At 43.8% G+C, this 15,635-nt stretch overlaps 2 protein-coding genes across 8 annotated transcripts in view; one reads left to right on the top strand and one right to left on the bottom strand.

Annotated features, from left to right (window-relative positions):
* Nucleotides 1–15,635, bottom strand: part of cmss1 (cms1 ribosomal small subunit homolog) — a 331,630-nt gene that overhangs the window by 123,176 nt on the left and 192,819 nt on the right. The window lies entirely within an intron of this gene.
* The window catches only part of filip1l (filamin A interacting protein 1-like), a 253,006-nt gene that overhangs the window by 63,678 nt on the left and 173,693 nt on the right, over nt 1–15,635 (top strand). The window contains exon 2 of one of the 3 annotated variants that reach the window (XM_078232876.1): nt 7,296–7,396. The exons of the other annotated variants lie outside the window; for them this stretch is intronic. The gene's annotated coding sequence lies outside the window, so the exon portion shown is untranslated. The remainder of the gene's footprint in view (nt 1–7,295; nt 7,397–15,635) is intronic. 3 annotated transcript variants of the gene reach the window in all.

Here is a 15,635-nt window from a genome sequence, read left to right as displayed (position 1 = left end):
TGTAGACTCGATGGGCCGAATGGCTTCCTTCTGCACTGTAGGATTCTACTTCCCCTTGGCAGGGGTTTTGGTGCCCACCCTGCCTGGTGGAGCTAATTTCTATTTTGTAATACTGATTTCTATACTTTCTATACATATTCCACAAATAGAACATTACACAGATATCATCTTGCAATGCTAAAGTGCAAACTAGCACGATCATTTATGTTATCCTGGAAGCACTTAGTTCAAACCTACAACTGCATAGTCCTGTGCCAGGGATGTTGTTTTCTTCTTAAATCAGGATATGGATCAGCAGGTACAGAAGCAATAAATCCAGATAAACTGAAAAGAGTTCATTCTCTCCTCATTCACATATATTTGAAAGTTATAAAACTGTTTTCCCCATTAATGGATTGCATCTCCAACAGAGCTTCCTTTCAGAAAATCTATATGCTTAAAAAGTGATGTCACTTTTAAATACCATAATCTGGAAAGCAATTGCACATGTGAATAACCGCAGGGCAAATCAAGGGCCACAGATACCGTAAAATCCAATGTAGAAGTTACTCCTCAATTTTATAATCACTCGAGTAAAATATTATAACCTCAAAATTACTGTTGGCAACATCAGTCAAAGAATGTTTAATGTCACATAACTTCCTTTGTCCATTATGTTAAAGGAAGCTCATTTTAAATAGTAAATACCCCAGTTAAAACTATGAGCAAGAGAATTTACTTTGTAAGTGTTCAGAATTTATGGACGAATATAGACTCATCACTCCTGTCACTATAGAAATTATGCCTGGATAGTGAGTGATGCATCACTTGTGCATGAAAGTGCCACATATAGATAAGATACAGCAACATTATCCAGAAAATTCATAGAATCACTACAGTGTAGAAGAGGCCATTCGGCCCATCAAGTCTGCACCAATTTTCTGACAGAGTATCTTACCTAGGCCCTCCCCCCAGTCCTATCCCCATAGCCCCACACATTTACCTAATGGCTAATCCATCTGACCTACACATCTTGAGACATTAAGGGGCAATTTAGCATGGTCAAACCACCAAACCTGAACATCTTTGGACTGTAGGAGGAAACCAGAGTACCTGGAGGAAATCCACACAGACACGGGCAGAAAGTGCAGACTCCACACAGACAGTGACCCAAGGCCAAGGTCGAACCTGGGGAGCTGGCGCTGTGAGGCAGCAGTGCTACCTCTGTGCCACCGTGTTCAGACTAAACTAAATCAAACTAAACAAATATAATTGCTTGAAATACATGGCAAAATAGCATTTAAAAACGTGAGTGATGGCAGAGATGGGTCGGCAGCAGGCACAGGGTGGGGTGAGCTCTCAGCAGGACCCCTTCCTGACATCAGGTTTCTCGATCAGATCAAGTGCTAATGTGCCCCGGTCAAGCGGAGGGATATCTTTTCTACATTAGTGGGGAGCTGGTGGCATTGTGGTATTGTCACTGGACCAGTAGTCCGGAGACCCAGGACAATGCTCTGGGGACCCGAGTTCAAATCCCACCACTGCAGATGGTGAAATTTGAATTCAATAAAAGTCTGGAATTAAACATCTGATGATGACCATGAAACATTGCCGATTGTTGTAAAAACCCATCCGGTTCACTAATGTTCTTTGCGGAATTAAATCTACCTTCCTTAACTGGTCTGGCTCCAGATCCACAGCAATCTTTCTGATTCTTAGTTACCGCTTCAAGGGCAATTAGGGATGGACAATAATCTTTATTAATCTTTAATTTTAAATACCATAATATGAAAAGCAATTGCACATGTGAATAACCGCAGGGCAAATCAAGGGCCACAGATACCGTAAAATCCAATGCAGAAGTTACTCCTCAATTTTATAATCACTCAAGTAAAATATTATAACCTCAAAATTAAAAGTCTTAAAATGTGGAATCTTGTCATCGAAACATAGAACATAGAAACCCTACAGTGCAGAAAGAGGCCACAATCCCACCCAGGCCCTACCCCATATCCCTACATATTTACCCGCTAATCCCTCTAACCTACGGATCTCAGGACACTAAGGGGCAATTTAAGCATGGTCAATCAACCTAACCCGCACTTCTTTGGACTGTGGGAGGAAACCGGAGCACCTGGAGAAAACCCACGCAGACATGAGGAGAATGTGCAAACTCCACACAGACAGTGACCCAAACCAGGAATTGAACCCAGGTCCCTGGAGCTGTGAAGCAACAGTGCTGACCACTGTGCTGCCGTGCCGCCCATACCGTGTCGTATGATTATTTGAATGGGTCACTGATAATTTAAATACTTTTTATAAACACGGTCAGTTTCTAAGTGGGATCAGAACCCATCAGTCAAAACGTTTAGTCAACCCCATCCTTTATGCAGCATTGCTGACTGAAGAACTGCTTTATTGGGTACGTATACAATTGAAAACAGATTAATGGGATAGCACTTTGTTTTGTTCAATATTATGTTTGTGCATATTACCTATTACTGCTGATTTTTTTTTTCTTTATTCTCTCATGGGATGCTAGTACGGTCAGCATTTGATACCCATCCCTAATTTCCCTTGAACTGAGTGGCTTGCTAGGCCATTTCCCATGGCTAAACCATCAAACTGGCACATCTTGGTACACTAAGTTCACAGTCAATCATATGACTGTGGGTCTGGGATCACATGTAGGCCAGAGCAGGTAAGGATGGCAGATTTCCTTCCCTAAAGGACATTAGCAAAACAAGTGGGTTTTTAACGACAATTTCATGGTCACCATTATTGAGACTAGCTTTATATCACATATTTTATTAATTGAATTTAAATTCCACCAGCCGTCAAGGTGGGATTTGAACTGATGTCCCTGGGCATTACAGCCTGGGCTACTTGATTACTAGTTCAGTGGTATTGCCACGATATCTCCCCTAAATACTTCTGGAACAATTGATTGTATTCTGACTTCTTCACCCCTTGATTGTAACAAAAGTTAATCCAGCAGTAAGTATTGAGCACAAATATTAGGAAGACACACAATGAACACTGGAATATTAAATCTATTCCAAATGGAAATAATTTAACACGAATGAAATTCATGAGCTGTTTGGATAGCAAGTAAAATGACAGACAGACCTGTTTTAAATGCAATGTAAAGTTCAATTATTGGTGTACTTAAAATTAGAGACAGACTGCGTTGTGATATCTCAAGGGAGCTGGTGTGTTATCAGCTGCTGCAGCAGCATAAACGTCTTAAAACTTGAAATTATTTATCTTCTGTTTAAAAGTCAAAGTCTGGTCATTCATGCTGGCTTGGGAGAGAAATAAAGGATGTTCAATGTGTAACTGTTCAAGACTACTTCAATCCTATAAGTTCAGATAGTCATAGATTCATAGGATCCCTACAGTGCAGAAGAGACCATTCAGTCCAATGAGTCTCTGCCGACCCTTTGACAGACTATCTTACCTAGGCCCTTTCCCCATAAGCCCACACATTTCCCACGGCTAAACCATCAAACCGGCACATCTTGGGACACTAAGGGGCAATTTAGCATGGCCAATCCACCTAACCCACACATATTTGGACTGCTTATATGTTTGAAGTTTCAGAGTAATGCTGGCTTTCTACCTCTTATTGAGATTCTTACAGCGTTTGTTTATTTCTCATAACCTAGATGTCACTATACATCAGTTTATTTATTAGTCACAAGTACGCTTACATTCACACTGCAATGAAGTTACTGTGAAAATCCCCTAGAGATATGCAGCTGGATTTTATGCTACTTATTTAGCAGGTTTGAAAGTACGTATAATATTGACAAATAAAGTCACATCCAAAGTTCAAAGACCTTCCTTACTCAAATCTAAATGCAGACAGGATTATGGGTGGCACAGTGATTAGCACTGCTACCTTACATTGTCACGGACCCGGGTTCAATTCCGGCCTCAGGTCACTGATTGTGTGGAATTTGCACATTCTCCCCGTGGCGCGTGGCTTTCCTCCCACAGTCCAAAGATGTGTGGGTTAGGTTGACTGGCCATGCTAAATTGCCCCTCTGTGTCAGGGGAATTAGCAGGATATATACATGGGGATAGAGCCTGGGTGGGATTGTTGTTGGTGCAGGCTTGATGGACCAAATGGGGTTCTATGATTCTAGGATTCCAGTTGCTCTGAGTGTGCTCTTTTGTATGACATGACAATGGTAACTCCTTTAAATTTGCTGGAGTCATTGCAAACCCAAAAGGCAGCTTCATGCTCAGGCTTGTGAGCCAGTTTTCTCATCTCAGCATAACGCTTGGCTGCAATCGTGACTTCTTCCCACTCCTCCGCCTACAGGGGACTTAGCTTAAAAAATGATGAAGCATTAGTGGAGAAAATGTAGTTACTGCTGGCAAATCTAGATTCTATACAGCATGTTCCTCCTCCTGGCTGGGAGCTGATTTCAAGTCCAGTCTGGATTGTTGGCGCTCTCCCTCTCCATAGATGAAGTGGTTTGTGAAACGGCAATCACAACTGACTCTGGAGGTAGAAAAAGCATGTTGCTGCAGCGGACAGTGTCTGAATTTGAAGCAAAGTTAAAATAGCTTTGCAACTCATCAAAACGAGTCTTCCATCACAAGCGGTCATACCTGACGTGGTCACGGAGTGCCAAAGGATGAAAATAATCCACCCCTCAGAACAAAGATAAAGCATTGCCGCAAGTGTGACACGATACATTACAGTTATGTAACGTAAGGGACACAGGCCGCAAAATTGCACAGGGCCTGAAAGTGACTGCGGAAATCGCAATGCAAAATAAACACCTGCCCATTGCTTATGCCTGCCAACTTGTACCACAGCTAAAGCAAGACGAAAGAAAGGTGTGCATTTATACAAGACCTTTCACAGCCATGGGACCAAAAGCATGTTCGAAAATGAAGCACATTATAGAAGTGTAATCCCTGTTGCAATGTAGGAAGTGTGACAGCCAATTTGTGTACACCAAGCTCCCTCAAAGAGCAATGTGATCATGATCAGATAGTCTGTATTTGCAATGTTGAGTGAGGGATGAATGTTGGCCAGGACAGCAGGGATAACTCCATTGCTCTCTTTTGAAATAATGCCACACGAATCTTCTTTGCCCACCTTGGGTTGTGGGGGTGAGGGTAGAGAGTGTCTCGATTTAATGTCTCATCTGAACAATGGCAACCCAGACTGTGCAGTGCTCCCTTAGTACTGCACCCGAAGTATCAGCCTCGGGTTTTGTGCTCGAGTCCCGGAGTGGACCTGAGTCAGCAATCTTCTGACTCAAACGTGAGACTGTTACACAGTTGGCACAGAGACTCTAATTGAGTGCGGAGCAGCTGGACGCCTCAGCACACAGCTCAGAGCCCATTGTCTCTAGCATGGAAGTGTTGTCCAACTTGTTGAAGACGTTTCCGTCCCCATTCATGATGTAATGTTCGACGGCTGATCTCTCAGTTTCCAGTTTCTCTCTTTTCCTTTTCCCCTATTTGCTCTGTGAATTGTACGTTTTACCTGTATAGCGCGTAAGAAACAATACTTTTTACTGTATCCCAATCCACGTGACAATAATAAATCAAATCAAATTTACTGCCCATCCCTAGTTGCCCTTGAGAAGGTGGTGGTGAGCTGCCTTCTTGCAGTTCAACCCACGTGCTGTGGGTTGACCCACAATGTCGATAGGGAGGGAATTCCAGGATTTTGACACAGCGACCATGAAGGAACGGCGATATACTTCCAAGTCAGGACAGTGAGTGGCTTGGAGGGGAACTTGCAGGTTGTGATGTTCCCATGTATCTGCTGCGTTTCTCGATGGAAGTGGTTGTGGGTTTGGAAGGTATTGCTAAGGATCTTTGGTGAATTGCTGCAGTGTATCTTGTAGATAGTATACACTGCTACTACACCATCAGCATTGATGGTGAAGAGAGTGAATGTTGATGGAAGGGGTGCCAATCAAGCAGGCTGCTTTGTCCTGGACGGTGGCAAGCTTCTTGAGTGTTGTTGGAGTTGCACTCAGCCAGGCAAGTGGGGAGTATTCCACCACACTCGTGACATGTGCGTGTAGATGTGGACAGGCTTTGGGGAGTCAGGAGTGAGTTATTTGCCACAGTATTCCTAGCCTCTGACTTGCTCTTGTAGCCACAATATTTATATGGCTAGTCCCAGTTCAGTTTCTGGTCATCAATTGAAATATTAATTTCAAAATGGCAGAAATGGCATCAAACCAGCATTACACGGCTGACTTCCTGTGGACGGTGTTTGCGTGCATGCCATGTGTGGCACGGTGGCACAGTGGTTAGCATTGCTGCTTCGCAGCACCAGGGACCTGGGTTCAATTCCCGACTTGGATCACTGTTTGTGTGGAGTTTGCACATTCTCCCCGTGTCTGCGTGGGTTTCCTCCGGTTTCCTCCCACATTCTGAAAGACGTGCTGATTAGGTGCATTGACCCGAACAGGTGCCGGAGTGTGGTGACTAGGGGAAATTTCACAGTAACTTCATTGCAGTGTTAATGTAAGCCTTACTTGTGACTAATAAATAAACTTTACTTTACTTAACATCCTCAACAAATGGCGTCCGGCACAGCTCACACTAGAAGTGGGCAAGCACACTGCAGACTCCACCTTGGAGACAAAATGGCACCCATAGCATCAAAGAAACAAGAAACATGATAAATTGGCAACTCTATTAGATTGTGATATGATATTCAGTTTCAGTTTTCCCGACAAATCCTTCTGAAACCATGGGATCAAATCTTCTTCCACCCTGACAGCATTGTCGGAGTCCGTTCACCACATGGTCTGCAGCTGTTCATGAAGGTCAAACATCATCTTGTCCAAGTTTTGCAGCCACAGTAAATAGAATGCTAATCAGATAGCAAGGATAGATCAGCCTCGAGCTTGTCACTGAGACAAGATTTCCCACCTCTAACGTCCCATCCCTAACCTCCCTTTCCTCTCCAAAGTCCTCAAACATGCAGTCTCCTCTCAAATCCGCTTCTATCTTTCCTGGAACTCCATGTGAGAATCCCTCCAATCAGATTTCCACCCCTGCCACAGTGCAAACAACTGCTCTTATCAAAGTCTTCAATGACATCCATGTGACTGAGCCGCAGATTGAGATCTTGGTGTCACATCTGATTCCGAGATGAGCCTCATATTTGTGCATCTCTGAGACTGCCATTTATTCCACCTCTCGAGCATCTTGTTAACTTCACAAACTGTATTAAGATGCCACCAAACTACTGATTCACATCACTTTCTCACTTTAAATCTGGCTCTTGCTAACTCAGTATTTTCTCTGCTTTTTTACTTCAACAGCACTCAATTGATTCTCATCTCCCTGTTCTTTGAATTTAACTGTGTTCCAGGGACATTCTTTGAATGTAAATTGGAGTGTGAAATTAGATCCGGGGGCTCAGGTAAATAAAAACACCAGCATGCATCTGATTGGTTAAATGCTCTATTTTTCGCGCTGCAACATTCTATGGCCTCAATGATTTAAATCTGGTTGGTTGTTGGGAGGCTTTTATTTTAAATCACAGCAGCATAAAACTATACTGCTCCATGAAGGATTTAATTAACCCTGTTCATACTTAACCCTATAACCTTCAATCCAGTTCCTGCACCAGATACGTGCTTTTCCTGGGGATCTTTGAGCAAAGGCTTTAGCACTGAGGGCAGCTTAAATAAAGTGCTTGGTCTGTCACACATCATACATCACAAATGAGCAAACTATAAAAATCACAACATGCCAGTAATGAAAAAACGTTTTAAACACGCTGATCTAAATAAAACTGTTAAGCCTATCTCTTGGACATGATGTGGAGATGCCGGCGTTGGACTGAGGTGGGCTCGGTAAGAAGTCTCAACAACACCAGGTTAAAGTCCAACAGGTTTATTTGGTATCACGAGCTTTCAGAGCGCTGCTCCTTCATCAGGTGAGCAGGACTCACCTGATGAAGGAGCAGCACTCCGAAACCTCGTGATATCAAATAAACCTGTTGGACTTTAACCTGGTGTTGTGAATCTGCTTCCTGTATCTCTTGGACTGGCAAGAGGGCTACAGAAATGTCATGTTTGGGAAGAAATTCAAAAACTATTTAGTCCCTCTGCACACTCTTACATCTCAATCAGATCCACAGGTGTTTCTTATTGCATTTGTCTCTGTTCCATAATTTTTAATAGCATCTGCCACACTAACATTACAATTACTGAGCAATTGATCTAGCATTATAATAACCTGGAGATAATCCTATTTCCTGGCACAAAACAGCTCATCTAACTTACAGATCATCCAGATTGGACTTGCAGGCATACTTTAAGTTTAGATGAATGATTTGCTCATTTGGGTAAAGGCCATATAACAATTTCACTTCATGCAATTTAAATCTGGGAACACCTAACTCAAGCTGGTAGTGTGAAGTTCCTTCTACATTGAAAATCCCCCCCTATGGCTCAGTGGGTAAAAGAGCCACACTATCTAGGTCCCAAATCACATAAAACCGATTTTGGCTCTGGTGAGTGTTTCGTATAGATTTCAGATCTGCACCAGATACTCCCTTGGGTTTGGCATGACCTAAGCAGATCCGAGGTCCCTTATAATTGGGAGTTTACCTTTGCTGCCCAGTGTCACTTGATGCAATAGCACACCATAATAAGGCCTTTAGTAGATGGGAGATAAGGAAGGGAAAGTTAGACGAGAAGGAGGAAAAAATAACTCATCATACATAACACTGATAGTAAGGGTTGGTATATCATTTACACATGATCCATGTGTGTGGACAGGGACAAAAAGCGTGTACACATGCATGCGCTTGGTGTGACCAAGTAAGGACGGCAGATTTTCTTCCCTAAAGGACATTAGTGAATCAGATGGGTTTTTCCGACAATCGACAATGGTTTCATGGTCATCAGTAGATACTTAATTCCAGATTTCTCTTGTATGGCCTTGCCATGGCTCAGACAAGTTGGCACAGAGCTTCCAGCTAGCCATGTTAAACTGCTTAGTCTATGCTTTCATTTTTGACCCTGCTTTGGCAACTCTAAATATTTGCGCAAATTGAACGTTTGAACTCTTATTCCTGGGATATCTCGATTTGGAACTTTAACATCTTTTCTCTTCCGAGAAACCTCAATATCAAAAGGGATCACGTGGATCGTTGTCTTAAATCATGGCGCCTGACATGAGCTTGGAAGGAAATTTCAGCTGATTGATGCTTCATTGTGGTGACAAAATAGCTGTTCTGTCTGGAGACAATACACATCTCTTTAACCTGTGTTGAATGCTCCCTCCACCCACATTGTCTGTACCTTTAAGACCTGGCTGGCTGGAGAGTTTTGCATTCTAATTAGTATTCTGTAACTTGATTTCTGTGTCTGTGCACTGTTTGAGAGCAGATATCCACTCCATCTGACGAAGGAGCAGTGCTCCGAAAGCTTATGGTATTTGCTACCAAATAAACCTGTTGGACTTTAACCTGGTGTTGTGAGACTTCTTACTGTGCTTACCCCAGTCCAACGCCGGCATCTCCACATAGTGACAAAAAAGAACAGAAAGAAGCGAAAAAACAAAGAACAAAGAAAACTGCTGCACAGAAACAGGCCCTTTGGCCTTCCAAGCCCGCATCGACCAGGATGCCTGTCTGAACTAAAACCCCCTACCCTTCCAGGGACCATATCCCTCTATTCCCATCTTATTCATGTATTTGTCAAGACAAAGTCATTATCGTACCTGCTTCCACTACCTCCCCTGGCAGCGCATTCTAGGCACCCACCACCCTCTGTGTAAAAAAACTTGCCTCATACATCTCCTTTAAACCTTGCCCCTCACACCTGAAACTTATGCCCCCGAGTAATTGACTCTTCCACCCTGGGAAAAAGCTTCTGACTATCCACTCCATCCATGCTCCTCATAATCTGGTAGACTTCAATCAGGTCGCCCCTCAACCTCCATCGTTCCAGTGAGAACGAACCAAGTTTCTCCAACCTCTCCTCATAGCTAATGCTCTCCACACCAGACAACATCCTGTACCCTCGCCAAAGCCTCCTCATCCTTCTGGTAGTGTGGTGACTAGAACTGAACACTATATTCCAAGTGCAGCCTAACTAAGGTTCTATAAAGCTGCGACATAACTTGCCAATTTTTAAACTCAATGCCCCAGTCGATGAAGGCAAGCATGCCATATGCCTTCTTGACTATCTCCTTCACCTGCATTGCCATTTTCAGGGACCTGTGTACCTGTACGCCCAGATCCTTCTGCCTATCAATACTCTTCAGGGTTCTGCCATTTACTGTATATTTTCCATCTGTATCAGACCTTCCAAAATGCATTACCTCACATCTGTCCGGATTAAACTCCATCTGCCATCTCTCCGCCCAAGACTCCAACCAATCTATATCCTGCTCTATCCTCTGACGTCTTCATTGCTATCCGCAAATCCACCAATCTTTGTGTCATCCGTAAACTTACTAATCAAACCAGTTACATTTTCCTCCAAATCATTTATTTATATTACAAACAGCAAAGGCCCCAGCACTGATCCCTGAGTCACAGCCCTCCATTCAGAAATGCATCCTTCCATTGCTACCCTCTGTCTTCTGTGACCGAGCCAGTACTGTATCCATCTTGCCAGCTCACCTCTGATCCCATACGACTTCTCCTTCTGCATCAGTCTGCCAAGAGGGACCTTGTCAAAGGCCTTACTGAAGTCCATGTAAACAGCATCCGTTGCCCTACCCTCATCAATCATCTTCGTCACTTCCTCGAAAAACTCAATCAAGTTAGTGAGACACGACCTCCCCTTCACAAAACCATGTAGCCTCTCGCTAATATGTGCACTTATTTCTAAGTGGGAGTAAATCCTGTCTCGAAGAATCCTCTTCAGTAATTTCCTTATCGCTGATGTAAGGCTCACCAGCCTGTAATTACCTGGATTATCCTTGCTACCCTCCTGAAACAAAGAAAAAACATCAGCTATTCTCCGATCCTCTGGGGCCTCCCCTGTAGCCAGTGAAGATACAAAGGTTTCTCTCAAGGCCTCAGCAATTTCCTCCCTTGCTTCTCTCTTTATTCTGAGGTATATCCTATCAGGTCCTGGGGACTTGCCTACCTTAATGTTTTTCAAGAACCCCAATACCTCCACCTTTTTGATCTCAACATGACCCAAACTATCTGCACACCCTTCCCAAGACTCATCATCCACCAATTTGGTGAATACTGACGCAAAGTACTCATTTAATACCTCACCCATTTTCTCTGGCTCCACACATAGATTCCCTCCCCTGCCCTTGAGTGGGCCAACCCTCTCGCTCTTCATATATGCATTAAAGGTCTTCAGATTTTCCTTAATCCTGCTGGTCAATGACTTTTCGTGACCCCTTTTCATCCTCCTGACTCCTTGCTGAAGTTTCTTTCTACTTTCCTTGTATTCTCCACTTGCTTCATGTGTTCCCAGCCTCCTAGCTTTGACAAATGCTTCCTTTTTCTTTTTGACCAGGCTCACAATATCTCTTGTTATCCAAGGGTCCCAAAACTTGCCATACATATCCTTCATCCTTACAGGAATGTGCCGGTACTGAGTTCCTATAAACTTACACTTGAAAGCCTCCCACATGCCAGATGTTGATTTGCCCTCAAACATCTGCCCCCAATCTACCTTCTTCAGTTCCTCCCTAATATTGTTGTAATTAGCCTTCCCCCAACTTAGCACCTTCAACTGAGGACTACACTTACCTTTATCAGTACCTTAAAGCTTACTAAATTGTGGTCAATATTCGTGAACTGCTCCTCTACTGAAACGTCGGCCATCTGACTGCGCTCATTCCCCAATACCAGGTCCAATACAGCTCCTTCCCTAGTTGGACGATCGACATACTGTTTCAAGAAGCCCTCCTGGATGCTACTTACAAACTCTGCCCCATCCACACCCCTAACACAAAGTGAGTCGTAGTCAATATAGGGCAAGTTAAAATCACCCACCACAACAATACTGTTACTTTTACACTTTGCCAAAATCTATGTACATATCTGTTCCTCTATGTCCTGCTGGCTGTTGGAGGCCTATAGTAAACCACCAACATTGTGACTACACCCTTCCTATTCCTGAGCTCTACCCATATGAATCCTCCGAGATGTCCTCCCGCAGTACAGCTGTGATATTCTCCTTAACCAGTGGTGCAACTTCCCCACCCCCTTTACATCCTCCTCTATCCTGCCTGAAACATCTGTATCCTGGAACATTACGCTAAGTGGCTGGGGTGGGACCAGTAGGTGGTCCTTGGCGTCCTTTGCCTTATTGGAATAGTCAGCAGACTAAAATCTTTGAGAACCACTGATCTAACTGAAAGTTGGAACATGCTCAAGGGACTGAATGGCCTATTCCTCTTCCTAACGTTTCAAGTCGATATTTTACTTCTGCCATGCAAGCAAGTATAAATTTTTCCATAGCTGACTAAATGTCATTTTATTGACATTACACTTAACCTAGATTATGAAAATATTAGCATATCAATAGCCTGACCTTGGCAGTTAATCCTTTAATCCTTCCCTTTCTATCTTGCATTTTGCTTTGCTTGTTTTCTTATAAAACATCTGTCTTTTTTCTCATTTTCCTGACTTAATGACTATTTTTCTTTAATTATAAGCTCATGAAATATCATACCTTTGACTGACGGCCTGCGATAATATTAAGAATGTGCAAAGTAGCACGTTAGTCACTGATAGCTAATTTTACGGCCACTAAGGAGAAACTCTGCGCGCACAAAACTATACACAGCATGGAAACTAGTAATGCTGCAATCCCCTCGCCCCGCAATCCCCAGAACCAGTGAAACAATCAACTAGGCAGCCCGAAATGGAAAACCTCCTACTGTGAATTGGATGCTCTGCATTCTATTGAATATGAAGTAATTCCGCAAACAGAACAAGTTCAAACTGTGGCTAATTAATGTGTCACATTGTTTATGTCAAGGAGGAGAAATGATCCAGAATGCAAGCCCACTGTGATTGCAGAGTAATCAAAATGAGGTCAGCAGGTCCTAAAAACTGTAAAGTATCAGGTTTAGGCTCTGTACTACACTACAAAGCACTACTTCAGGGACTGCCTACTTATAGTAATAGGGCCTAATCTTCCACGGACTGGCAGTCACTGGCAGATTGCCAATCGCTCCTATTTATTTCCTTTCACCGGAACTCCACATTTCTCACCTGGACTTCCGAACCAGGCCTCCTGAGAAATGTGGAGCTTTACTGTTGCAAGAGTTCTTTTTAATTCATTCAGGGGATGTGAGGGTCGCTAGCTGGGCCAGCATTTGTGGCCCATCCCTAATTGCCCCTGAACTGGATGGCTTGCTGGGCCGTTTAAGAGTTATCCATATTGCTGTGGGTCTGGAGTCACATGTAGACCAGGCCAGGTAAGGACGGCAGATTTCCGGTCCGTAAGGGACATTCGCGAACCAGATGGGCTTTTACGACAATCGACAATGGTTTCATCGTTCGACTTTAAATTCCAGATGTTCATTGAATTCAAATTTCCATGGCGGGATTCGAAGCCAGGTCCTCAGAGCATTACCCCGGGTCTCTGGATTACTAGTTCAGTGACAATGCCACTACACCATCACCTCCACCTTCTCTCCCTCATAATGCAGGAGTGTCAGGGGAAAACTACGCCATACACCCTTTTTACAGCACTGGCCGCTGTATAGATATAATATTGGTGGGGGGGGGGGGGGGGGGGGGGGGGGGAGAGAGATCAGTAGCATAGTTACTCTGGAGTTAGAACTTCTTTTTCCCAAGTAATTATTCTGCTAAGTGAGTCGGAAGCATCCAAACTCTGACTTTAACTCAGAGTTTCAGAGGGTTCCAGACGCAGGAAAATTGCCCATCAGAAGATGAAAGCTCCCAGGCAATTCCCAGAGCCCTTGCATTGGGATTTCTCTCAGGAGCATGTCCCTCTGGAGACTGAAAGATCTCTGCATCTTTTTAAAAACAGTAAGGAGTCTAACAACACCAGGTTAAAGTCCAACAGGTTTATTTGTTGGACTTTAAAATCTGTTGGGCTTTAACCTGGAGTTGTTAGACTCCTTACTGTGTTTACCCCAGTCCAACGCCGGCACCTCCACATCTTTTTAAAAAGACATTCACCTTCTTCAAACCAATAACACATTGCCGTAATTTCAGAGTGGGACAGCAGAGAATTTGAAATCATACCTTCTTCGAAGACATTTACACTCTATGAATTACAGGGTACTTTGCATGTGGCTTTTCATTAAAATACTCTTTCTGGGAAAACCCTTAGTTACTTGTCCAGAAATATGAGCAGAGAGAATACAAGTATATAACGCATCATCAGACACAATCTTCAGTCACAACATTTCACAACCATCAGAGCAAGTTGGTGCAGGTACAAAATGCAAAATCTTGCCTTGCTTCCACATTAACATTTTTGATATTGACTTGTTGGGCAATTGTCGGGCAATACAGCAGGATATAGATAGGCTGGAAAATTGGGCGGAGAGGTGGCAGATGGAGTTTAATCCGGATAAATGCGAAGTGATGCATTTTGGAAGAAATAATGTAGGGAGGAGTTATACAATAAATGGCAGAGTCATCAGGAGTATAGAAACACAGAGGGACCTAGGTGTGCAAGTCCACAAATCCTTGAAGGTGGCAACACAGGTGGAGAAGGTGGTGATGAAGGCATATGGTATGCTTGCCTTTATAGGACGGGGTATAGAGTATAAAAGCTGGAGTCTGATGATGCAGCTGTATAGAACGCTGGTTAGGGAACATTTAGAGTACTGCATCCAGTTCTGATCGCCGCACTACCAGAAGGACGTGGAGGCGTTAGAGAGAGTGCAGAGAAGGTTGACCAGGATGTTGCCTGGTATGGAGGGTCTTAGCTATGAGGAGAGATTGGGTAAACTGGGGTTGTTCTCCCTGGAAAGACGGAGAATGAGGGGAGATCTAATAGAGGTGTACAAGATTATAAAGGGTATAGATAGGGTGAACGGTGGGAAGCTTTTTCCCAGATCAGAAGTGACGTTCACGAGGGGTCACGGGCTCAAGGTGAGAGGGGCGAAGTATAACTCAGATATTAGAGGGATGTTTTTTTACACAGAGGGTGGTGGGGGCCTGGAATGCGCTGCCAAGTAGGGTGGTGGAGGCAGGCATGCTGACATCGTTTAAGACTTACCTGGATAGTCACATGAGCAGCCTGGGAATGGAGGGATACAAACGATTGGTCTAGTTGGACAAAGGAGCGGCACAGGCTTGGAGGGCCGAAGGGCCTGTTTCCTGTGCTGTACTGTTCTTTGTTCATTTTGATGGGTGGCAAGGTGGCACTGTAGTTACCACAGCTCCTTCACAGTGCCAGGGACCCATGTTCAATTCCAGCCTTGGATGATTGTGGAGTTTGCACATTCTCCCGGGTGCTCCGGTTTCCTCCCACAGTCCAAAAATGCGCAGGTTAGGTGGATGGGCCATGCTAAAATGACCCTGAGTGTCCCAAAATGTGTTGTTTCGGGGGATTAGTGGGGTAAATATGTGGAGTTATGGGGAGAGAGCTAGGGTAAGTTGCTCTGTCAGAGAGTCGTTGAAGTCTTGATGGGCCAAATGGTCTCCTTCTGCGCCATAGGGATCCTATGATTCTATTCTATGA

This window comes from Mustelus asterias, chromosome 17 (assembly GCF_964213995.1).
Source record: "Mustelus asterias chromosome 17, sMusAst1.hap1.1, whole genome shotgun sequence".
Lineage (NCBI taxonomy): Eukaryota > Metazoa > Chordata > Chondrichthyes > Carcharhiniformes > Triakidae > Mustelus > Mustelus asterias.
Note: the sequence above shows the minus strand (reverse complement) of the source record. Positions and strands in the feature narration are given on the sequence as shown.